Source organism: Zonotrichia albicollis, chromosome 11, assembly GCF_047830755.1.
Source record: "Zonotrichia albicollis isolate bZonAlb1 chromosome 11, bZonAlb1.hap1, whole genome shotgun sequence".
NCBI lineage: Eukaryota > Metazoa > Chordata > Aves > Passeriformes > Passerellidae > Zonotrichia > Zonotrichia albicollis.
The window spans coordinates 8,806,800-8,832,149 of record NC_133829.1 but is presented as its reverse complement, the minus strand read 5'-3'; the positions used below and the strand labels follow the sequence as shown (position 1 = coordinate 8,832,149).

The 25,350-nt window shown below is 39.4% G+C and overlaps 1 protein-coding gene across 6 annotated transcripts in view; it reads left to right on the top strand.

Moving 5' to 3' along the window:
- Window positions 1–4,998: 4,998 nt before the first annotated feature.
- The window catches only part of TMC3 (transmembrane channel like 3), a 109,729-nt gene continuing 89,377 nt past the window's right edge, over window positions 4,999–25,350 (top strand). For 5 of the 6 annotated variants that reach the window (XM_074549262.1, XM_074549264.1, XM_074549261.1 and 2 more), the window contains exon 1: window positions 16,755–16,887. The gene's annotated coding sequence lies outside the window, so the exon portion shown is untranslated. Of the gene's footprint in view, window positions 5,065–5,502; window positions 5,549–8,024; window positions 8,209–13,964; window positions 14,119–14,211; window positions 14,300–16,407; window positions 16,526–16,754; window positions 16,888–25,350 lie in introns of those variants that run through there. The other variant, XM_074549260.1, reaches the window with a different exon arrangement.

The window sequence follows — 25,350 nt, the reverse complement described above, 5'->3', positions numbered from 1 at the left end:
CAGTGCAGGTTTTGCTTTGACTATGAGTTCCTTTTTGACTGTATGACCTCATAGGCAAAACAGTGCAGAAGGTGTCTGTACATTAATGCATGAAAACCAAATGCTTGTGAGGAACCTTTAAGTGCATACCTGTTTTATTGGAAACTTCTAATAATGTGCAAGCCTGCTTGGTGTGATGGGATAAAAAGAAATAAGCAATAGGTGAGATCTGTCATGGTCTGCTGTAGCTGGTCTTGATCCAAGCTCTCAGTTGACCATTCCCCAGTATCATGCCAGGAAAAAGAGCTGTAGCTCATTTATTTTAGTGTTTGGTAAAACTTAGCCTAAATTAGCCTAATGGGAGGACAGTCTGCTCAGAGCAGTGGTTTTTATATTTGATGTCCTGTAAAATGAAGTCTGTCCTCTTATTCCTCAGCTGACCCAGATTCTCTGGTTTGGAAAATAAAGCTGTTGCCCTGTTCCAATCAAATGTGAAACTTTAGCCTTATCAAGGGAATGAGGTGGCAGCAAAGTCCAGGAAAACAGCAATCTGGAGACCTTTCCCTAAATTATCATTTACCTACTAGACTCACAGTCTCTATCAAACACTCAAATGTACTTGATTTGACTCAGAATCAAAATCAGACCTTAAAATTAGTCAAAGTGCCAGAGAGGAATTGTGAAGTTAGCAGTGGATTCAGTGCACTGCAAGTGAGAGCCAGGGGGCTGCTGAAGGCTGGGGTAGTGTCCAGAGCAGGATGTTGGCTCCATGAGCTCGTGTGAAGGTGGCTGGTGTGAGTGATTAATGCCTGGGGCTGCTGCGCTGCACCGAGCAGAGAGGAAGGAAGGAAGAGAGGAGGGAGAGGGAATGTGGATGGAACAGCAAACCACAAAAACATCTCTTTGATCTCTGGGGGTAAGAAAAAAGCACTTAACAGTGAAAGGATGGGAGTGGGGCAATCTGTGCTGCTGAACTGTTTGAAGCTGAATTGTAGGATCCCAAAGAAGCAAAGCAGAGTTTTTATGATGCATAACACCTTAACCAGAGCTCAGAAGCATGGAACAAACATAGAATACCTCACTGCATAGATTCTCTGTAAACTTTCTGAGCATCATGTGTCACCACCTTCCTCCTATTTCATTAATCATCCAATGTGACGGATTTAGAGAAATTGCAAGAAAATACAATTGCACAACTAGAGTTGATTGGGTGTTTTCATAATCTTGGCTATCCAAACTTGCATCATCATTGTGTATGATAACTTGCATTTTTCTGAAAATACTTTTATTTTCTTTGGTCATTTGAAGCCATTTTCCAGAAAAGGACCCTTGCTCATCTCTTTGGATTCTTTGTGGTTGCAGAGTGCGTGAGCTGTGCTCAGTTTAACAGCACACATGGTGTCTTGAGATTGACATCATTCCAAGGCTGTGCCACCATGTGGTATTTAGAAAAGGAATTAGGGATGAGCATATTGTTTGTTGCCAAAGAAATGAAGTCTGAACTCCTTCCTGAAAGGTAGGTGATGGCACTGCTTGAAAGCTCTAGACCATGAGACAGAGCAGTGGATCTTGGAGTGAAGACTGGCAGGTGTGTGCAGAACATTTCTCATGGAGACATCAAAAAGTCCAGGAAGTTTCCATACGAGCTTTGTTTCTTCATGTTATCCTGTATTTCCTATTTCTCTCACTTCCCTGCTTCTGAAATGCTTTTCTCTGGCAGCCACATGAGAGAAAACAAAAATTATTTTGATCACTGGGCCTTTGTCTGAGATTGGGGCTCAGACTGCAATCCAGTGGGATGGACATCAGTCCTGGGGCTGTTGTGTCACAGCTGATACGGTACTTTCTCCCTCTTGACAACTCCTAAAGAGGTGAAAAAAAGGACATAAAATTACAATGTTTGCAGCTGTTTGTTCTTGTTAATGAGATGGGATTTTTTTCAGCTGCAGAATGATGCTGTAGATGTTTGTGGAGTGTCAGTATTGTAGGTGATGGAAATTGCAAACCTGTGTGTCTTATCCTGTTTAGTACTTCCCCTATGTGACTGGCTGTGCTAGATTCTCTGGCTTTTGAAATTATTAGAACTCAAACTATTAGAATTATTGAAATTATTGTATTTCTAAAAAGAGAAAAACCAGCAATCACTCTAGATTTTTAGTTAGGTTTTGTATTCACTCAAGAAAATTCTAACTTAAAAAATGTTACAAACAGAACCTATATGAATGTTTTCATTCTTCCTTCCATAGTTTCCTGTTTTGTGTAGCTCCAAAGAGACAGGGGAGGTGACCCTTTGCAGCAGCACAAGCCATTGAATCCCCCACAGCCAAAATGTTGCCCTGCAGCATTTCACCACAACACAGGGCAGCTCATTGCCATTAAACTGTGGGGGTTTGTTCACTGCCCCTATCTAAATGTGACTCTCTCTTCCTGGAATATTAAATAGTTTAAGTCCAAATGGGACTTGGGTGCAGGCAGCACCTTCCTATTTCCTCAGAGGGACTTCTCTGAGGTTTCTTAAGGCACAGGGTGTTGCTGGCATTCTCAGCTCTCTCCTCTGAAGGGGTGTACAGCTGGGCTGGATTACTTTTTAAAGGCTAGAAAGCAATTGAAATCACTGTTGGAACAGCTTTGGTTCCTGCATCCCCGAAGTGGGAAGGATGGGTTGCTCCAGTGTAAGGCCGTGACTAAGCAGATGCTGAAGCTTGCCCAAAGCCAGCTCATTGCATCTCTCGCAGTTCTGGGTTTCTGTTTTCCTCTCCCCATCCTAACCCTGCCTGGGGGAGGTGTGAGGCTGCACTTTGTCCCCTGACACAGCAACCCTGATGTAAACTTTCAGACCTTTCCTTATCTCAAAGGACAATTGCAGCTTCCTTTGAACCAAGACACTTCTTGCAGCAACAAACTCATTGCTTTAGGAAAACTAGGCATCTCCCAATCTCCTTTTTACTTCCCTCTTTGTTAGGACTTTTTTGTTGGCATTGTGCCAAGATCTTTCTTTTTACAACCAAGATAAAGTTGTTACTTAGATTTTTTTTTTTTTTTTTGGCATAGAAGTGGATTTGCATAAATGTGATTTGCTATTACAGTTCCAACAAGTCTGAATGGAAATCTTTTGGGGTCTGCTGGGGCCCTTTCCTTACTGTGCAAATGTTTAAGAGAAAAAATAATGAAAAAAACAAGTTTTTTAAATGAAAAAATACTATATATATGCAAAGGAATTTATTAAAAATGTCATTCAACTCTGTAGCTAATAGTTTCTCCTCTATGGCTTTTTCAAAATATTGCTTATTAGAAAAACAACTACCACACTGAGGAGAAGAATTAGGGCTATTTCAAGCATATTATTTCACAGTTTCTTGCCAGTGGGAGACTCAGGGAGGGGGCTGGGGGCTTACAGTGGCTAGACAGACCATTAAATTGGTATTAAACACTTTTCCATATGAAGGAAGTCACCTTCTGCCAAAAATCCAGGAGCAGAGGGATTGGTTTCAATGCAAGTTGTGCTGGGATGGGGCTAGATAAACTTTGAAAAATGAAAAGGTCACTGGGGTCAGGGTGCAGGCTGCAGAGCCTGTCTGGCTGGCTTCCTTATAGACTCTTGGAGAGCTGGCACACCAAAGCAGCATGACGTCCTGCATAAACATTCGATCCTCCTGACCAGTTTTTTCCATGGTATTAACTTTCTTAGCAGGGAAAAAAAAGTATATAAAAATGACCAAAGCTGTTTTATATCAATTTTCACCATGCAGAGGCACAGAAACATTTCTGTGTTGTGTCCAAAGCAAAAGGGAGGGCAAAGGCAAAAAGAGCAGCTTGACAAAATACTTAGATAGATTCACAAACTGCTCCGGTTCCTAAAATAGCAGCTTAGCACAACAGAGGGCTCCTCTGCAACTATGATAAAATTCACTGCTATTGATTTTTCAGCTGGTTAATGAAGTGGAAAAGATAAATAATATAAACCATGCAAATTTAGGAAGATGGAAAAGAAAGTTAAATTATTCTTTTAGACACCCAAATTAAAGAAATGTTAGAGGGCTGGCTAAATCTCCAAAGCAAAGAGAACCTGGGTGGAACAAGAGAGGCAGGTCTGTGACTGAAGGGAATTGGTGCTGTGCGAGGAAGGGCACAGGGACATTTTCCTGTTGTTTTGTGTGTCCTTGGCTTTGGGGACACAAGTCAGTCCCCTGGCAGTTCCAGGGCTGAGCTTTGTGCTGTGCTCTGGCCCCTGGAGAGCCTGGTGTCCCTCGAGACCTCAGTGTGCAATGCAGTTGTACTTGGTTTGGAACAGACAAACGTGGGCAGCAGTGTCCTGGGTAAACTGAGCATGGAGAGGCTGAAACCTTGGCTGGACTGATGCATTTCACTTTCCTGGAAGGCAGAGCCAAGGATTGGCCCGTTCCTTCTATTGTAAAGAACATCCCTTCTCCTGGCTTGGCCTTCGTGCACATCGTGCTTCAACTTCAAAATACTGATCTCAGCTCAGTAAAGGCAAACAAGCAGAAAATCTTCACTGTGCTGTTGTAAACTTTATTTTATATGCTGGAGTTTTTTGGTTATGCTTTAACACAGGACCTAGATTCTGGAATGAACTGATGAAGTTCCTCATCAGAGCAATGAGAAAGTGCATTGGGCACTGAGTGAAAGCTCAGAGCACTCTGCATGGGAATCCTCCAGCACAGAGCTTTGTGCTTGGAAGCAGCTCTGCTAATTTCCTGAGGAATTTGTGTGGCATATCTGCATTAGCTGATGGTATTGTAGCAGCAAAGCTTAACTCTGAGGGAATTTGGAGCCATTAAATAGAGAGGCAGGTCTGTATTGTCTATACAGGATCAGCAAGGTTTGTGACATCTGCTGGTTTGTGGTATTTGAAAGAGAGAAAAAAATTGCTTTCTGTTTTAAAGCTTGAAGTTATTTTTTTCCTGAATACATCTCTATTTACAGAGCTATTTTGCTGTTCAACCTTTTCTGGATGCCCTCAAGGTCTGGATGCTGCCATCCTATACCTGTAATGTGACCAAAAAAACCAGTTCTCCTCCTGGAGCTGTGGGACAGTTTGGCCATAGCCTTTTTATGTACCCACAGGTAATGTGTTGTTTGCTGAGGATTCTTGTGATCAAAGTGCATTTTGGAGGTGGTGGCTCACATTTGGAGACATGCACTCCTGCCATTAGGCTGGCAGAAAACTCATTATGTATTGGGGAGGCTTGGGTTTATTGCATAAAACTTCCACATCTGGTAATCAGAAAAAAGAGGGATATTCCAGGTGATATCCCCTTCCATGATATGACCCCTGTGAGAGAGTAATGCAGGAAGAGACTTGAATGACACAGAAGACCAATGGAGGCTGCATATAAGAGGGGAAAGCAGGATCAAATGACAAGACAAAGGCAGAGAAGATTTAATATGTTGCACTAAAAGCTGAAATTAACTCAGAGAGATGATAAAATCTCCAGCTTAAGGCAAAGAAGAGTGGAAACCACAGAAATGACCATAGTCCATTTTTATTTTAACCACTTGCAGGAAGGTGATGAGTCCCCACTTCCAATCTCTCTGATTTATCAGCAAGGTGAGTTTCCTGCTATGGAAAGTAGAGCAGCACAACTGCCAAAGAAGGAGGAAAAGCTCTGCAAGGAGCAGGAGGAGAAAACCCATTTGGATGGGGAGAGGAACGTGCCAGAAACACAGAAGTCAGAGAGCAAGAGTTGTGCTGCCTCTTAGGAGGTGAACAATATAAAAAAACAATGTCATGATTTCAGATATGGAATAGACACAGGTAAATGAAGCAATCTGAAATTAACTCATTTTTGTGGATATCTGAGTGCAGAAAACTTCACTCTTGAAACTCTATTACTCTGCTAGGTCAGTGGAAGGTCAGCTGTCCAATAAGTTACAGGGCTATGTTAATTTGTTCCACCTTGGGTCTGTAGCCTATAATGAAGTGAAACAGGACTTTATGGAAACTTCTTTACTAAAGTAAAAGCTCAGATTTTCAGGTCCTGTCATTTACATTCCCTTTCTGGACCTGAGCAGAGGTCCTCTCAGAGAGCTTAAAAACTTCTGCTAAAAATATGTTAATAAATAAATACATGTATAAACAATACATGCATATACAATTTTAATTTTTTTTTTTTTTAACACAGGTTTTTGGGGTTTTTGGTTGACTGTTTTGAGTTTTTTTTTTTTAATTAATACCTTCTTTCTTGATAATGTTCTCAGAAATTGTAACTGAGTTCACTGTCAATTGTTTTGCACAGCAAAGGTTAAAACTTTCCTGACAAAAATGCAGCCCAGTAGCTGAATGCATATATCTGCCTGTGTGTTGTTTGGTCCTCTGGGGAAAAGGACGGGTCACAGAGAGGTACAGACCTTCCTCCTTAGCTGAAGTGCTCGAGGCTTTGAACTGAAGTATTTTCATATGTAGATGTGTGGGTATTGCTACAAATAGATAATGTATTGAGCATTAACAGTGCAACAGGATACAACTGGAAAATAGACTTGAATAATTGCACAGCTGTAAATAAGATTTAATGTTCTCCATGTTCACTCTTCCACATTGTCAGACATCCTTTCTAACTGTAGAAATTCACAACTCTGAAGTGTTCACAGAAAATCAACAGAAGACCAGCTTGTAAATATTTTTTTCAGGTTTAACTGGGGTTCAAACAGAGACCATGTGCTCAAATACCTCCATTTCCATGAAGCTACTTTCCATTCTGAGCTTTGCAGATCAGGCCAGTCATTATTAGCCCAGCATTATTCATCCTCATTCTTTCGGATAAACCATTCATTGTCATCATGTTAATATTTGTTATGTGGGTTCATTTTATGTGGTGTTTTTCTTTTTTCCCAATTTCCTCTACTGCTTCAATAACTCTTCCATTTCTTGCAAGACTTAATTTGAAACTATTTAAGTTTATTATTTCAACTTCCAAAGATGATTATTTGGCATTGAGTAAACAACCTTAGCTGGGCACTTGCTGACATTCCTCCATAATAACCCTCTGCCCCTATTTTATCACTTATAGAATTGCTTTCTAATCCATTTTATGGGTCTTTTTAAAAATAGCTTTCTTACATAATAGATAGTAACATTTGTTATAAAATGAAAGTAAAACCAATTAAATCTGCCTTATTGTATTTACAAAAGATTGATGTGTGTAAAGTCTAACAGCTTATTTGGGGATTTTAATTTAAAAGTGCCCTGCAATAACATTCTCTTGTGTTCTGGGAGCCAGCAGTAATGGAGAAGCCACTGCCTGCAGAGATGCTGAACTAAATTAAAGTATTGTGTGCTGGTATTCGAGCATCTGCCTCATACGTTAATCTCTGGGAAATGCTTGAAAATACCCTAAAGTAGCAGCCATTTCTTTGTTTAAGTTTGAAAGCTTTTTGTATCTATTCTCATTAATGCTGTAGTGCAGAAGATTTGCTGTTCAGTAAATGAATTGAACAGAAGCTTCTGCAAACCAAGAACAGATTGCAGCTTCCCCATTTCAGTCTCCATTTTACTTTTGTTGTGTGTAAAGGATTTAAATTTGAGCTCCAGGGACCTGGATTTTACTGTATTTCCTTCAACATATGTGCTCCCTGTGATACAGAAGCAAAATAGTTGGACTTACATGAATACTGCAAAAATTTGAATATTATGCTGCCTGAATGATTGAGGATTTTTTACCCCACCTTAGTCTTTCTCTTGAGTTATATATACACATATGAGATTCTAAGTGCATGGTTTCTCTGGAAGGTGGCTTTAAAACTGCTTCATCTTCATTGTAAAGTCTTTTTTTCTTCTCCTTTATAACATTTTCATTCACCCAGCTCTGGATCAGAAACAATGCCATGTGATTTACAATCGAGCATGACATAAATAGTTGAAGCTGTAAGAGCAGCATGTAGTAAACAAACAGACTGTAGGCAGTAATATATTTGAATACAGGATTTTTATGCATGAATAATCCATGAGTTTATAAAAACCAGTCTGTTTATAGATAATTTAGGAATAGAAGAATGCTTTTATTCATGAAACGACTTATCTTCTCCAGCTTAACAAACAGCTCCATGAAATGCAAGAAAAGAAGAGTTGTGACCTACAGATTTGGCAAACTTAGCTGTTGCTATTTCAGAAGATAAAAGTGTGCATCCATAAGGACAAGGCCTGCAAATGGAGAGAACGTCTCTGAGCACACTCCCTTAATGCTGATTTCTGCACTGGTACCAAAGCTGCAGGTGAGCATCCTTGAACATCCTCAAACATCCTCCTGCAGCTCAGCTGAGTGAAAATATTATTGTCTCCTGCTACTCCTTTCCCCAGCCTGGACATTAAACCCCTTTTGTATGGCTGGAGGAGCTCCATTTTTGACAAAGCAAATGGATTGGCAAAACCATGTTATTTGTTTAGGAGGGGAGGTCTGTGAGCAGCTCCTAGGCGATCTGCAGGGACAGTTACAAGTGGAATAAGGGAATGATGTGTGTCCATCCCCTGGTTTTGCCTCTGGCCTGTAATTTAAGTGTTGCCATGCCAAGTAAATCATCAGTAAGAGGAGAAATGGCAGGATGTGCATCCTGGCACAGACCACAGCCCTGCTCGGAGCTGCCCTCGGAGTGCTGGGCAATCAGGGCAGAGTGCAGGAAGGCCAACATCTGTGTGTCACTCTGGCCTGGAAGAAGGCAGGTGCTTCATAAATAATGACTGTGACATTTCTGAGCCTTTCACTTCATTGTTTTTCTTCAGCCAAAAGTATCTGTTGAACTAAATTATACATATAGTTTATCATCATTTTGAAAATCATTTTTATACCTAAGAAATTCATTTCCTTGTCCAAAGAGAGTCCATCAGCTCCCTTCTCATCTGACCTCTGTTTTGCTTCTTTAAAGAAGCAAAACTTGCTGATGCAAGTTTCTTTAATGGTTTATCAGAAGATCTTTATGCCTTTCACCTTAGTTCTCTTGTGTTTAGAAACAGTACTTGCAAAGAAGGAGGCTCTATTAGGATAAATTAATATGAGTGCTTGTAATTAGAAAGTGGAAATAGTAAAAGCTAGTTTTAAAATGCTTACAAAGAAAACAATTTGAAATGGGAAATCAGAAAGGCACTGTGTAGAGAAAATGATGAAGGGATTAGGAGAGTGTGATGGTATTTCAAACTGAGGTTCCTTATATGTATTTAATTAAGAGCCAATAAAGTAGGATTTAAATATACATAAACTAGACACAGTAGAAACTTGTTAATTTGCACTCTAATAATTTGCAGATTTTATAATTTGTGAAAAGAAAAAAAATTCAAAGCTTCCTGCTGCCTTGCAGCAATGGTTTAAACCAGGGGCAATAGTGAAAAACCTAACATTAACACTTTTGTTTCTTTGACAAGTGTACTGGAAAGCAGTGGCTACACTTGTGATTGTGTTGTAAGGGATTAACCACTAGATCATAGTAATTAATACACCATAAAATGCACTTTATTCCTACTCTTTCAGACAGCAGACTTCAACTCTCTAAGATTTTCATTGATTTGAAGCTGGCCATAAATAAGCATAAAGTCAGAAATGCAATGATTTGCAGTAACTCTCAGGCATTAGAATCACAAATCACCACGAACAGCATGGAAGCTTTTGAACACATGCCTGGAAATTCCTGTTTATTGTTGGAATCTTGTCCTTCAGGAGGTTTTGTCAGCCATGGAGGGTGGCAGGAGGATGCTGCTGCTGCAGGTCACTGTGTCTGCAGGGCTGGGTCCCAGAGCTCAACCTCAGTACAGGAGAAGGAACAGAGAATGGTCTGGTTTCGGTTGATGTTGATTTTTCTAATGGGAATCCTGATAGGCCAGCTCCTGCCCATTATTCCTAATTATTAACTAATGTAGGTCTGATTTTATTGCCCTCTCACCTGTGCAATAGATCACAATGCTCAGTGATACTATTTAGGTGTCTTTTCCTTTTTATTTATTTGCATAGAAGGTAAATTGAGCTTAATGTTATTCTGTGATTAAAATATTTGACTGATTTTTTCAGCCACTTTTAACCTGTTATATGCAATATTTTCCAATGAGGTTGTTCACATAGAGTCTAGGAAATAAACCATCGAGAAATTCCAAACATATTTCATACACTTAATTAATTAATTTTGTAATTAGGTTGAGATGTTAAATATGGTTTTGTTTCTGAAATAACTTTTACTTATGTGAATTATGGATCAGTGTTCAATTTTTATTATCACCGCAACATTTTAGAATATTTTCCTTTGAATTCCAGTTGTGTGAACTGGCCTTGATATATGCTGCCCTTGATACACACTAAATCAGGAGAAAAAAAAAAAAAAAAAAAACCAAAAACCAAATAAAACTGCAAAATGACCATATCAGATGAAGATATTCCAGTCTACTTTAATCCTAATTCCAGTTACCTGGAAACTATCTACCCAGTTATGTGTAAAAACTTGGAGGGATGGTCCATTGAGTCAAAATGTTTTGTCTGACAGGTAATTGCAGCACTTGGTGTCTCCAGCAGGGAGTTGCCCACGTAGAGCTCTGGGCACAGCAGGACCCATTTTTATATATTCTTCTTTTGTGGTGTATTTGGTTAATCAAATCTATTTCTCTGCAGCTTTCCTTCTGCAGCCAAGATAGAGGATTTGCATTGTGACTCCAATTAGCTTGGAATTAATATGAACTTATGTTCAGCAGCTGATGTTTAATGTATGTCAGATTAAGTGGTTCTTTGATAAACTGGCTGTGAGGATTGTTATGACAATTCCTGTGACTGAGCTGCAGTAGTACCATGTGATTAACAGAGATAGTTCTATCTTGTGCTGTACCCTGCTGCCACACGGAACCAGCCAGATCAGCTTTTAAGGCAAAATTTGTTTAAGAACAAACAAACCAAGTCCTCAGAAACTAAAACCCCATACAAAATAAAACACACATACACAAAGAGAAGTTCCCCCCAGACAATTGAAACATCTGTCCTTGTTGCAGTAAGTAGCAAGGATCAGAATAATTTCAAAATGGCTTAGGAAATTATTTTTCTGCTTTATTTTTATCTATTTTGTATTTTCAATGAAATAAAGGGTCAAAAATGGAAACAGCACATATTAGAAATGCTGAGAAAATGCTTGCATCGCATGTCATTGGTAAAAACCCCAAACAGTAAACATTCAGTGTCTGAGCCAGCCAGGTGTTGCAGGGTTTGGCCAAGCCCAAATCCTCCACAAAAGAATCTATTTTTTAGCATTTGTATTGCAAGGAAATGTTGGTTTCTGCAGAGCTGAGGCTCTAGCAAGAAATCAGTAGACACTGGTGAGTGCAGTGCTCACCTTTCAGAGTGCCTGTACTTCCAAACATCTCTCATGTAAGGCTTTTGCCAAGGCTCATTTCAGCAGAAATTGGTTTCCTGGTTTTTTAGGGGCATTTTTCCCCTGAATAAAGTGAGATCATCTTGTCAAGAAGTTTTCTTCTGCCTCTGTTGCAAGTGGTCCTGTTTTTTCACTATCCCTTTTGCCTTTTTGCAAAAGGGATTTTTTGCCTTCACTATCCCTATTTGCCTTTTTGTCCCAAGGTCTGGAGGAAATCTGTCCAGGATGAGGCAGAAGGAATCTTTGGGCAATGGAGGAATCCCCCAAAAGAAAAGCAGTGCAATTTGCTGCATCAGTCCCTGGCCAAAAGGAGATGAGCAGAAACATTCTCCTGGCAGGAATATGCTCAAGGTTGTAATTAGCAACAGTGATAAAAGAAGAGACATGGAAACATGAAATTAAATGAGCTAAGTATGCAAACCTGTTCTTGCAGTGGGTCACTCAGTGATGCTTAAAACAAATGTGAATGGGCAGTACTAGCTTAATTCCTAATTTTATATTCATCTGCTGGTCCTTACAGCAAATATTCATACCTCTGTTTTGAAAAATCCCACATCTGTGTCAGATTGGCACCGTGAGGGTGTGGGGGCTTTGGTGTCCCTGCTGGGGCAGTCTGGGTCACCTGGGCATCAATTTTATGACCTTCCCCCTTTAGTTTCAGATCACAGCTGACAAAGCAGTTTATCTTTTATGTATTTTTCTAGTGTACTTTTTCAGCTGATTTTTTTAAAATTGAAAGTTATAGTTGAGCTTATCTTTGAAAAAACTCCTTTGAATTCTTCATGGTAGTCAGGATGTTTTCCAGCATTCCTTTAACCATTTTTAAATTGATTTGCCTCAGTAGCAAATATCAGTAGTTTAAGATTTATGATTTTCTTCTTCATATAAATGTTTCCCCTAGGATTAAGCTTGAGATAAATTCCTTCATGTTGCTGCCCACTACTTGCATTCATGGGTAAATTAAACTGTCTGGTTCCTTGTCGCTGATTTTTCAAATTAAATTAAAATTGCAGAAGCATTTTTAATGCCAAAGATTAAACAGGTGTTGGTGGATATATCAGGTTTTGACAAAGGTTTGGCAGGTATTGCTTAAAGTAAGAATGGTTTTTTTATATTATTTATTTTTAATTTTAGCTTTCCTGGCCTTTCAAGGGTGCTCAGAAGTGAGATGGATAGTTATAATGCTTGTCACAGTTTATTCTCATGCACCCCTAAACCAGGAACATGTGAGATGAGGAACTCTTCATCTGGAGGGATGTGTGTAATGGCTGATACCAAACGCTGTTCACCCCTCCTCAGTGATTACAGCCCCCTGGGAGCTGTTCCCCAGTTCATGATATCAGCTGAGATCACTCTCTTCCTGCTCTGATCTGGCTGCTCTGGTATTTTGTCTGTGCTGACCCTGGAGCTTGTTCCTTGTGCTGATTAATGTCTTCATATGGTCCTGGATCTCCCTGTCCTGCGTGTCTGCCCCTGCTTCTTCTCCTGTGCTGTTACCTTGTGAGTGATTTCTCATAATTGCAGCAGGGTTTTGTGAAGACACATTGCCTGCTCTGTCCTGCCAGACACAGTCCTCAGGGTCCCAGGAGCTGGAGGGCAGCCAGGCAATATTCTGCAGCTGCTTTGTGAAAATCCCAGGGGCTCAGGCCTCAGTGAGGTTGGACTCAGACACGGCCAGATGTCGAGAATTCTTACCAAGCACATCCTGAGCTTCAAAATGTTCACAAATTCTTGTGAATAATGGTGCATCCTACCTAAAGGGTGCTGCTTTAATGTGTGTTCTATCTCAGTTCAGACTCCCTATCTCATACAAGTTTAGAAGGAAGAAAAATCTGTAAACCATCTTCTAATCTGTTAACCATCTTCTACTCAACTAAATACAGGCCAAGACTTGTCCTGGTAGAGCTAAATAAAAGCAGGTTTAATGCATTTCTAGCTGTTTGAGGTATTGTCCACATACTGAAGTGTTTGCTTTTTCCTCACCCTGCTGTACCAATTGCCACACAAGGAATGGCAAATTGCTGATCTAATTCCATGAAATATCATGTGGTGGCTCCTCCACCCTTGGGGAATTCTCCTAGAAAGTCAGAGCTGGTCTGGAAACTATTTTTTGCTGTTGGAAGAGTTTAAAGGAGCTGCCTCCCAGCAGTGAGTGGAGCCTGTTGTGCCTGACAGATGTTTGCAGTCCTGCCTCAGAGCTGTGTGAGCTCACATCCGAGCCTGCTCCTGACACAGCACATCTGAGAGGGCTCCTTTGCTGAGTGCCATTTGCTTTTCCACCCAACTGAGCTGATGTGCTGAGTGCTGTGTGCAGGGATACCCTGCAGCCAGCACCCAGGGCTCTGAGGGATCTCTCAGGCTGTTCTGGGCTTGCTCCCTCCCTGGAGCCTCCTGATCTGAGTGTTGTGAATAACACAAAGCTCGTCCTCAGTTCTGTGTGCTCTAGTGGAATTGGCAGCTTCCTGAGGTGGAAGGTGGGATGACTTAGGCATTGTCTGGAAGTGGAGAGGTGAAACCTGCTGTGTTGTTCTGGGAGCTGTTTCAGCTTGGCTTATCTGTTGGTGCTCCTGCCCTTTGTCTTCTTTCTCTGACTACTGGGTGTTTGTAACACAGGATTTTTTTTTTCTTATTTATAGTAAACCTGAGAGGTGAACCTGTCCTCCATTGGAGCCTGTGGGATTTTGCCCACTGCAATGAAAACAATTGAAAAGGGCACTGTAAGGAACACTATGCTGTAAAAATCATATGCTTGCTGTTCTCAGTTTTGTACCTCTCACTGGTGATTAAAATGTAAGTTTCTGTTTTGATATCAAAGTTAAACTTAGCAAAATCCAATTTTTCTCTGTGATTTTGCCTTTTTCTTTTTTTCCATGTTCTTTACAGGAAAGACTACAAAGACTCACATCCTGTCTTTCATTAAGTGTTCCACTGGCTTGCTGAGCATTGCAGAAGAGGTACAGCATTGCCTCAGGTGAGTTTTAGCAGCCAGGGTGTGGAGCTTTACTTGAGAGTCTGAAAAACTAGAAGAGTTTGACTTAATGCTTTTTATTAGAATTTTGCTTTCTTGCAAAAAGTAGGATTTTGTTTGTTTTCCTTGCTTGGTAAATGAAGGTCTCTGAAGTAAATGTGATGTGTTTTTCTTCAGTCAGGATTTAGCTCTAGGAAAAATGAGCCTCTCCCTGTTTCACTGCCACTCTTGTCTGGAGGGATCTGTGTCTAACCAGAAATGTAAACACCTGCTTGCTTCCCCAGCTTAACTTCTGAAAAGCTTGGAAAGTAATTTCCTTCTCATTGAGAATTTAAGATGTTTTATTACTTCCTAGATTAAAACAGCATCTGCAGCTATATAAGCCAAAGTTCCTAAAGCATTTCAGTTTCATCTCTTAGAAGGCCATAGTCCTATTTTAGGAATCAGTCACCTGTGCCCTCTGTTCACACTGGGATGTAAGAAGCATTTGATCTTTCTCAGGTCTGTCTGTCAGTAACATACCCATGGAGCTGCTCCTTGTGCCTTGTTTGATCCATGAGTCCATCCATCCATCCATCCTGGCCAAGTGTGTCAGTGTGTCACTGCTGGTGAATGACACTTTCCTTTTTCACAGTCTGTGCCCCTCCCTATTTATCATTCATTTTGCCTCATGTTGACTGTGTATCCTCAGCATCACCTCTTCTGCCTTTTCCTCTTTTTTTTTTTATTTGCTGGTTATGCCCTATCCCAGCTCATTTCATTGCTTATTACTGCTGCTGTATTTATTGATGGATGGCTCATTTCATTCCAAGCCACATAATCTGCACTCCTTCCTTTGCTGAAACTTGAAAAATGCACTTGGAGAAATATTTGAGGATAGGACAGTTTGTGCACTTCAGGCCAAATTAGAGACACAAATCTCATCATCTTTATTAGGGTGTGCATCTAATGTTTCACACAGCACTGGGGAAATTTATCTCCCTGCCTCTGTTTCTCAATTAGGTCACAAATTATCCCTGATTATGTTATGGTTACTGACACATCAGTGCTGCTTTTTTATTTTACCCTACCTTTCTTTTTAAGAGCTCTCATGCTGTGTCTTGCAGGTAAGGCAATTAATGGTTCTACTGCTTGTAATGCAGTGATAAAATCCTCGCTGCCTGCAGTGGGCAGAGGATCAATCCTCATTTCTGCCTGTCCTGATGTCCTTTTTCCCCACCTGGTGCTGAAGCGCTGAGTGTCTTGTTTGGCACAGTGGGAGGGGCACGGGCATGTCTGTGGTTTCTGGAAATGCTGCCAATGCAGTTGTCACATGCTGCTACTAAATATTGCATTTCTGTGGGTTTGGAAAATCAAAACAACCACCTTCTCACAGTCTCCCAACTGCAGTTCTTTCTGTCAAGTCAATGAAAGGTTTTGAGATTTTGCTGCTTTATTTTTATGTCATAACCTAATTCCAAAATAATCAACTGCACCTAGCCAGTACAGCTGTAATACAGAACATGCAGATATCTGTACTGCAGAGTTAAAAATATGAGAAAAAATGAGTAATGGTGCTTAAAGAGTAATGCATGTAAAGTCAAACATTCATGGATAGGAAGGATGAGATTAAAATTCCCACTGACAGGCACTTCTAGGATTTTCAGAAGGATCTAACCAGGTGAGGTATGTAGTTTCCATAGGAATGTATGAAATATGGTCTAAACCATTAAGTACTCTTGAAAATGCAGTTGTTGATCTGTATTTTTGGATATCTATATACTTTCAAAAGTAACCCTGGTAGGTGGGAAGTCTGTATCTAGCTGGAAGTCAATGGGATATAGCCATTAGTGGTTTTGTATTGGTACTAAGCCCTATATTTGTATGGGAAAAAAATTCTGAAATACTAGGCCACTTGCCACAAAAAAGGGTCTTCCTTGGATTTTTAGGGGATTTCCTTTAGAACATGTCTGAAAAAGGTCAATTGGAATGAATTAAAATATATAAAGTTTTGAATTGTTCACAGAAGTGAGGCCATTGCAAAAACTATCCAGTATATCAAGTTCTTAAAACATAAAAAGCAAGTGTGTTTTGCTTTTGAATGATTAATCTTAATCCAAATTTTTTTTCAGGTTAAGCATGAATTTTCTTTTTCAGTACTGTGCCAAGTTTTTCCTCTTTGAAGATATCATTAAAAACACCTCAAAGTTCCTCTGCCTCACACAATGTTGTTTTCAGGAATTGCTTGAGGTAAGCAGAAATGTAACTTGGTGTTATAAGGTGAGTCATTAGGAAATGAGAAAAGAGATGAATTAATGTGCTGTCCATGAAATTAGCATTCTGATAATTGTTTGGTTTGTAATTATATTGGGTTTAATCTAACAATAATACTAAGAAATTGCGGGTTTTAAAACCATCCTTTGTTTGGGGGAAAATTTTAATTTCTTTAAAACAATTCATTTGCATCTATGCTTTTTTAAGTTTCTTTTTTTTTTTTTTTTTTTTTTTGCTAAACCTCGAATGAGCTGTTTATACAACAAATACATTAACCTGGAGGATAGTTCCATTTCAAGAAGAATGAAGGACAAAATTGAATGTGCACCGTTCCTAAGGTAATGGTAGCACAATGTACCTAACTGCTTTGTCATTGTAGTCTCATCAACACTGAGCTGCTCAGAATTCTTTGGGATGTACTTCTGAGGTGTGGAAGGTGATAACCACTCTCCAATTTTACTACTGATGGGCCTCTCAAATGAGGTGTGTGCGCTGACATCTCCCTGCTTTGAAGATTTAAAGACCTCAAATACTGAGAAAAAGAGACTAACCTTGAAAGTCCTGTCCCAAAATTCCCTTTATTTTGCACTATTGCTTTGCTGAATATATTAACTTGTGGAAAACCCTATAAAGGAAGATAATATTCCTTGTGTTATCACAAATTTAAGTCCCATGCCAGATAATTCCTAGTGAAACATTTTTGGGGTGACTCCTCTGTTCCAAGGAACAACTTCTAATGAGTGTAAAGCCTCAATGTTATATATTTTCCATCTATCAGAGGTATTTCTGATTCTGAACTGTTGCTGAAATTAGGATTCTAACCAACTTTTATTGAAATTTATAGTATTTAGGAAAAGAAATACTTTTAGCAATTTGACAAGTACAATTTTCCCTAGAATGTTTTACAGTCATCAGAATGTCAGGAATTTGTTGAATTTAAATGAATGTAATCACACACTAAATTTTGCTCTGGTAATTTCAGAAGACAGCTTTGTAGAGTTTTGCTCTCCTTGTTCTCTTATTTTTATGCAAGTGCTGACAACAGGAGATGCTCAGGTATTCCAGCAGCAGGAGTCTAGAGGAACATGGGATTAGTCTGACTTAGATGGCAGAAGATTGTTCTCCATGGTTTCTGTAGTTAGACCTGTAGTTAGTTTTGTAGTTTTTTGTTGCTTGCATTTAATGCTTTCTATATAAAATACTGCAAACAAAACAAACTGATATATTTGATAATACATAATCTGAAAAGGTTGATTGACTTGCCTCAAAAGAGGGGCTGTAATCTTCAGGAGTCTATAGTCCAGAAAACAAAGACTGCAATCCTTTTATTTCTGGATGCCCTTCCCCATTGGTAAACTGAGGGAAATTATCATTTTCAGAACAAATTCACAATTTAAAACTGAAACTACTCTGTACTGAAAAAAATCACAATTTTTCATAAGGAATTAAATTGTGCTTAAATGAATACAGTGACATCCATAAACATTAAGGTGATACTGCTTGATTATAGAAAGCAGATGAATCAATCCTCTCAGTGGGAAACCAAGGGAAAATGCTCTAATACTTTCGGTGAATTACAAGTGTTTTTACTAGTCTGTAAAGTGTGATATTTCCCTCTCTATATGTATATAGATTATGTATAAAATGTCATTCTTTGTGTAAGCAGCTTGCTTTTGGTAAAGGCTGTTTTCCCACTAATCTCATTTTGAATCATCTTTGTTTTCTAGAGTTTCCTAAAAATCAGCTGATTTTTGGCAGTTGCTGTTTACAACCATGGTAAAAGTATTTCAGAGTGATTGACATGAAGCAGAACAGATCTCACTGGATTTTGTTGCACTGTTCAAAAAAGCCTTACTGCAATTCTGGCCTCTTGTGTAGTGGATGTGTAACACAGCAAGACAAAAACCCACCAAAATTTTGTTAAATGTGTTTTAAAGACTCTTGTTGCATGATGCAGGATTGAGTGTGATGGATACTGTGGGTAACAGCCAACACTGCTTGCACAATGAACCTTTTTATATTGTACAATTTATAGTTCTGTTGATCCAGCTCATTGCAGCCATACAAAACTAACTTTTGGGTTCAAATGTTCACCCTGATGTCAAGGTCTGATATTTTTACTTCTCCTTTTCGCCTAATTTTATTGATTTTTCTAGGCTAAGCATTCCATAAATTAGTTATAGCAAGAAGGCATATTGTGGAATGTGATATAATTGGCAACTGATTGTTGATGTAGGAGATTTATGTCGGCCTTATAGTAATAGTTTCTCATAATTGGAAACATATGTGATTTTTAGTGTCTAGACTTGGGAACTTTCCCAGGGAGGAGTTCCAGGTGGTTATCTAAGCATAATAGGCCAAATGGCTACTTAAAGGCTGCAGGCAGACATGGGAAATATGTAAATGCTGCTAGCAAATGTAATTATTTCATAATTTGACATTTGTAAATTGTACTATATCAGTTTACATCTGATGGTTCGACCAGCTGATTTGTTCTACAAATTCATGTTAAAGCCTGAAATTTGTTTTCTCACTGAAATAGTGTAAAATACACTTCAGAAGTTCTTGATATATCTGGAGAACAAAAAGCTTTTATCCATCCTGTGCCTAATTTAGTTGCATTGATATATGAATGTTTAACTTAAAATAGCAAATAGTTACGTTTATAGAATGAATCCTGTGAAATTTGGTTTGGTACAGTGAAGTTACCTGGCACCCTGAGCTTTGTCTTTGTTTGTAGTAGCCTGATCTCTGGAAGGACCTCAGAGAGGAAACATGTCTGGAAGTTGTACAGCCTACTAAAACATGTTGTGATTTGATATTTCCTTGATCCCAGTTTGCCTTGAACATGCTCTGCACGTTAAAACATCCCTGGAGAAGGAAAGCACAGTTGGCTATCCCAGCATGAATTCTCTGCAAATATTGTTCTGGGACCTGCACAGCCTGTGACTCACAATGAATATTTTCAGCTCTGGTTCTGACTGTACAATAGGAAATAGAAATGAGTATAAGTGGGGGCCTAACACTGGATGACTTGATCATTGTGGCTTGCACAGAGAACATGGAAGAGCTGTGCTAAAGATGTGAAAAAATTCAGTTTTCATGTGCCAGATGGTTGTTTCTTGTTGTGTTTTTTTTTTTTTTAATCCTACCTGTTAAGATAGCAAAGAATGACATACGTTATCTGGCTCTGCAGCCAAGTGTGTGGTCCAAATTATTTTCACAGAATGCCTGACAAAGTCTGCTTGCTTGTCTGCCTGCCTCAATCATTTTTCTCAACTAATGAGAAAAATCTGCCAAGCGTTGTTGGGCTAAGGCACTAATTATTCTCAAACAAATGTTTCAATTTTGCACAAGTTAGGAAGTGTCTCTGTTTTAAATGATTACATGCCAAGATGCCAGAGTAGTTAGACCAGTTTAGTTTGTCAATATGTCTGGAAGTCCCAGAGGACCAAAGAGATGAAATCATTTGAAGCAAATAGGTCTGTAGTTTTAGGTGCTCTTTTAGAAAGTATTGGTTCAATAGTTTTTTTTTTTTTTGAGTATGTTCATTTTTAATGAGAAGTAGTAGGTCTATTTTGCTTCTGGAAAAGTGTATTTCTTGTGATAATCCTGGCTGCATTGCTCCTCAGATTCTCTTGGTTTTGGCACTGAATTAAAGGAAATTTTGTGACTAGTCACACAAGACTGGCCCATCTAATCCTTTCTCAGATTTTGTGGCCTGCTCATCATCACCCTATTCAAGCAATAAGGAAGTTGGTCTCTGATAGTGACAACATTGGAAAGTATCTCCTTGTAAAACTTTCAGTTGGATTTGGGAGCTGGCAGCAGCTTGAACAATGTGGGGGAAGCTTACAGCTCATTTTCCAAGCCATGGTTCCACACTTGGGCCTGAACTCCACACCTCAGTGCTCAGAGATTGGTGTGAGCTTCCAGAACAGCATTGTCCCACCTCTGATCATGGAATGTTGAGGTCACATCTGTTTGTGCCAAGGTTCAAGGTTCTGGTGGTGAGGTGTGTGCCTCTGCTCAGCTCTGCCTTTGCTGACAGCTACACTTCTGCCATCTGCCTTTCCCTCTGTTTGTCCTCATCCCAAAATTGCTCTGAAAGAAGCAGATAGATTTCCAGGCTTAGGGGTTCCTGCTGGGTTTGCCTATGTGTATACCAACAAAATTCAGAGTTTCCAAGAACTACCTTCCTGGCTTTAATTAGGGAGCTGCATCTTTTCAGAGAAAAAAGCATTTTAAAGATGATGAGAAATTCAACAATTAATTTCATAGGGATCATTGGAGAGGTTTACTTGAGCCAGCTCTGCAGTTTGCTTCATAGATGTGTGTTAGTTCAAAATTGTTGGATTAATTTGTTTCTAAAGCCTATATAAAGAGTAAGGGGAAAATTAAAGGATTAAACCACCAGAAAGCAGAACTTGGAGCATTTCATGACTTGATTATTTTCCAGCAGCCACCTGTGCCAAGGAAGAAAATGTGCCTAAATATTGTGGTATTTGTATCTCCTCAAACAGTTACTCATAAAGAGATAAATGGGCAGTAATAACATGTATTTCACTAATGGTTTATGTGTTTTGTTTTTAACACATCCCGTTTTTATTTTGGGGGAAAAAATGTAACTTGGTGCCTGGATACTTTCTATCATTAATTGCTTATTGCCCTTATCTGTAGCCACTAGCTTAACTGCAATCTGTCTGCTTGGTGCAGGGTGTGTGCTTTTTAATATAGATTTTGAGAATTATTGGTAAAAAGGAGATGTACTGCATGGGAAAACCCACCTAGTCTGAAGGGTTGGGCAGTGCTGGCAGCTCCTGAAGGAGCTGTGTGGCAGCAGAGTGTGCAGATGGATGATCTCAGGCAAAGGCATTGCAAATAAAACATTCCTGGTTCTCACTGAACGAGCTGTGAACCCCAGGGTGCTCCTCAAAGTTCAACTCCCACACAGCAAAGAAGGTTTTAGGATAACAGTTGTCACCTATTTTGAAGAAGTTTCCATTTTCCATCTCATTGTTCTTTTCTTGGTTGGTATTCAGTGTATTGTTTTTGCTAGATAATTATCTCTTTTGATTTTGAGGTACTGGCTGTTCTTGGTGAGGCCTAAATCTTACCTGTAATGTCAATTACTTTGATTTAATCATGAAGCACACACTCCATGCAAAATTTTGATTGGCTTCTTTTGCTTTTTTGACTTGTCTGCTGAGAACTGGAGCAAGAGGGAGGGTCTAAATTTGGTTAAGTTGGGGTCTGTGCTCCCAGACCAGTGAAATCCTGGTGGCAGTGAGAATACCAGGAAACCCAGTTGTGCCTGGACTGTCAGCAAGTCCAGTACCCTCCCTGTGATGCAATTCCTTTGTAGGTGTGTGAGCTTCCCAGACAGTTCTCCTTCCATTTTAAGGATGTTTTGCACATAAAAGAACTTCCAAGCTTTTTTTTTTTGGTAGCAGAGGATGCCATGTCATACATCAGTTTCATCATATTTGCTCTTGAAATACATTTTATGTGTCTTCTAATTTTTAGGAAGTGACAAAGACACAAAAGAGAAAACTAAATGTTAATGTAGTAGTTTCTTGTAATGGATTATTTTTTCTAAAGTGGAATACTCTGAAATCAGCTTACACTGCAAAGTAGATGCCTGGAACCCCTGATATTTCCTTAAAAGCAAAAAGATTTTCTGTGACTGGTTCCTCTGTCATTGACACTTTGGCATATTTAGGCTAATTCCAAATGTTAGTCCTTGTATGTACCACTAATACTTCTCTTTTCATAAAAATGTCCTAATTTACTTGATTTTCCCTTTTTTTTGGTGTGTAAAACTGAAATTTGAGCACACTAACTTCAGCTGCATGTGTTTGTACTATATAAACCTTTTTAAATTGAAGTTTAGTTTTATGAACAGCCACAGTTTTTTCAACTGAAAAGCTGTACTTTCCATCCAAGAACACTTCCTATTTTGTCTATCTACATGTGCTAGTTTGCAGAAGTGCAGTTGAAATCTAGTGGGAGTAGCATTCCATTGTAGCTACACAAGTGTTGCATTGTTTAAAAACCAGAAAATTTTGCTATGTAAACCCTATTGCTCTTCTTTCCCACAACTTGCTGTTACAATTCTACCTAATTCAGTAGAAACTTAATTGTACTTAATTTTCTCTTTTTTGAAATGATGATTTCTCTGGAATTATAACTCCACCAAGTTAAAAATGTTAAAATATGTGCAGTTGAAATAATGTGGAGGGGGGTTGAAAATTTGTAATTTGTTGCTTCAGTTGGAAGGCTGTCAGCAGCTTGGCAATGTCCCCTATTTGCACCTATTAAGTAACCATAAACAAATTTCTACCATCGAACTGATTTAATGTGGTTAATAATTTATATCTGAACTTTTGCTTTTTAAATTTTTCTAATGTAACCTAAAGGATGCCCTGATAGAAAAGAAGCTGCTGGGCCTCTGATTTGTATTATCCTGAGCAGGAAATGTATCAGCACTGCTCAAGAAACCAGTAAATTGTTCTTTCCATGGTGCTTGGGAGGGTGATGAAGTGTCTTCTCAGGGGTCTCGCTCTCCAGTTATCTCTCAGTGCATCAGGAACATCTGAGTATTGCATCAAGTGATTTTCCTGTGAGAAGGGAGCTCTCCCTTACCCAGGTTAGCCATAACTCACCCTGAGGGCTGGAGCACAATGGATGTGAGATTTCAGCTGTCAGGTACAGGACTGCACATCCCACTGGTGATGGGAAAGGGGGGACACAGAGGAGATTGGATGTTCCAGAGAGACCCCAGCACTGTGCAAGCAGCAGGGAAAATTCTCCCTGTCCCCTGGAATATTGGTGCTGTTCCTGTTGTGCTTGGCAGAAAAGCATTCAGCCTCAAGGGCTGTGAAGTTTCCAGCTCTTCACACGGTGTCACTGTTAGGTAACCCAGCAGGGCACAGCCGGGCAAAGTGCTCTCTTGGAAACCTTGTCAATGTATTTTGTCATGTCAGCATTGATTGAACTGCAAACAGAAGCTGTGTGCTTTAAGACAACGCTTTTGTCTTGCAGAATTAGGGAAGAATGAAATCTGCACTGTGCTGTAGGTGCTTCATTCTCCTCCAGCAATGGCTCTCCCTGTTTCTTTAGCAGAAAGTCTCTGTGCCATGAAAAAGGGAGTCACTGATGCACAGGATTTCAGCTGAAAGTGGATTTGGTTGCAATATGTAATTGAGCAGAGGAGGGACAGAGGTTTTAAATTATGGAGTTGATTTTAACAGTTGACACTGGCATTAAATGTTCTATTTGTAGCTCCTGCTTTAGTGGCTAAAATGGACATTTTATAGATAGAAAATGTGATCTGAATTCCCCTTGTGGGCTTGGCAGATAGGTTTGAGAGTGATTTCATCTTTTGTGTGTAATTTTCTTTTGGCAAGAATGAGTGCAGGGGGTGGTGGAGAGGTCAATTTGTCTATGTTTATAGGTGCTGACAGGTTTTCTGAGATTTAATTTTAATTCAGCTTGTTTAAAAATTGCATGGCAGTGTTTTGTAAAATACACTGCTGCCAGATTCTGTGTTAACTTGTACATGTATACCATCAATTTTGTGACACAAATTGGATTTATTGATAACCAGTGTGTTATAGTCAGCCAATAGCTGGTTAAATCTGAGCTTTGAAAAGTTCAATCTGTATTTTATAAAGCTATGCATTCCATGGGTTTTATATGTTGCTAAGAGCTAGCTTATGCTTTTAGCAATTAACCCAGTTAGTAAGGAAACTACCCACTTAGTAGAGGTTTTTTGTGAATTTGATATTAAATGGTAGTTTAAAAATTGGGGGGTTTCAGGTGTTTGGAAAAGAGCTGCTTTGAAGATTAGAAAAATTGTAAAAGTTCTGGTTATTTCCAAATAAGATCAAATATGCATGATTGGAAAAAAAACCCAACAAACCAAAAACCAAGGCAAAATTAATTATTTATAGCAGCCTGCATTTACGAATCTTTAACCTCAAATCTTTGCTTGTACCTTTCTTTCTCAAGTAGCACCTCTTACTTGATCATGAACTGATCAAAACCAAAAATTATGATTAAAAACAGCGTCAGTAGTACTGAATGGTTACACTGCAGGGATCATAGCCAGTTAAAATTAGGAATTTCTGAAAAGGGGGGCTAGACTCTTAATCTTAAACATCTCAAAAATTGCAGCCCTGATCTCCACAGGGAAGGAGGGGAAAAACATTGATTCAGAAAACATGTGCAGCGCTCCACTGTATAAATCTGGATCTTAAAAATAAACTTTTTTAGCATGCTCGAAAGTTGTTGCTGCCTACTGCCAAGTAGAAAATTTAATAAAGAGTTTAACTTTGCGCAGCCCAAGCCAGCTCTGCAAACACATGCTTTCCTGCTGAGATCAGGGTGAATATCTAGCACAGGGTGCAGGAGCCAGACTGTGGAGCAGCCCTGTCTGCCTGAACCCCTGCTCTGACTCCAGTTCTGGCTGGGGTGGGCTCAGTTCCATGGCTGGGATCGCTGCAGAGTGAGAGTGCACAGCTCTGCTCCCTGCTCTGCCATGCCGCTTACATTTTCAATTATTTCAGCAGGGCCTCTTGCCTGCTTGGTAAATGGACATATTCACCTTCCCAGTTGAAAAATCTTTTTATAGAAGATGTTTTGTGCTCTCCTCGCATATCTTCTAGTGCAGGGGTTTGGAATTCGGCCACAACCATTTTCGAAACAGCCTCTTAATACAAAGGGAGAAAATTAATAGATTGTTTAAAAAGTCATATAATTTTCATTAGTTCTCTTTGAGAAGCTTTTTCAAATCTAAA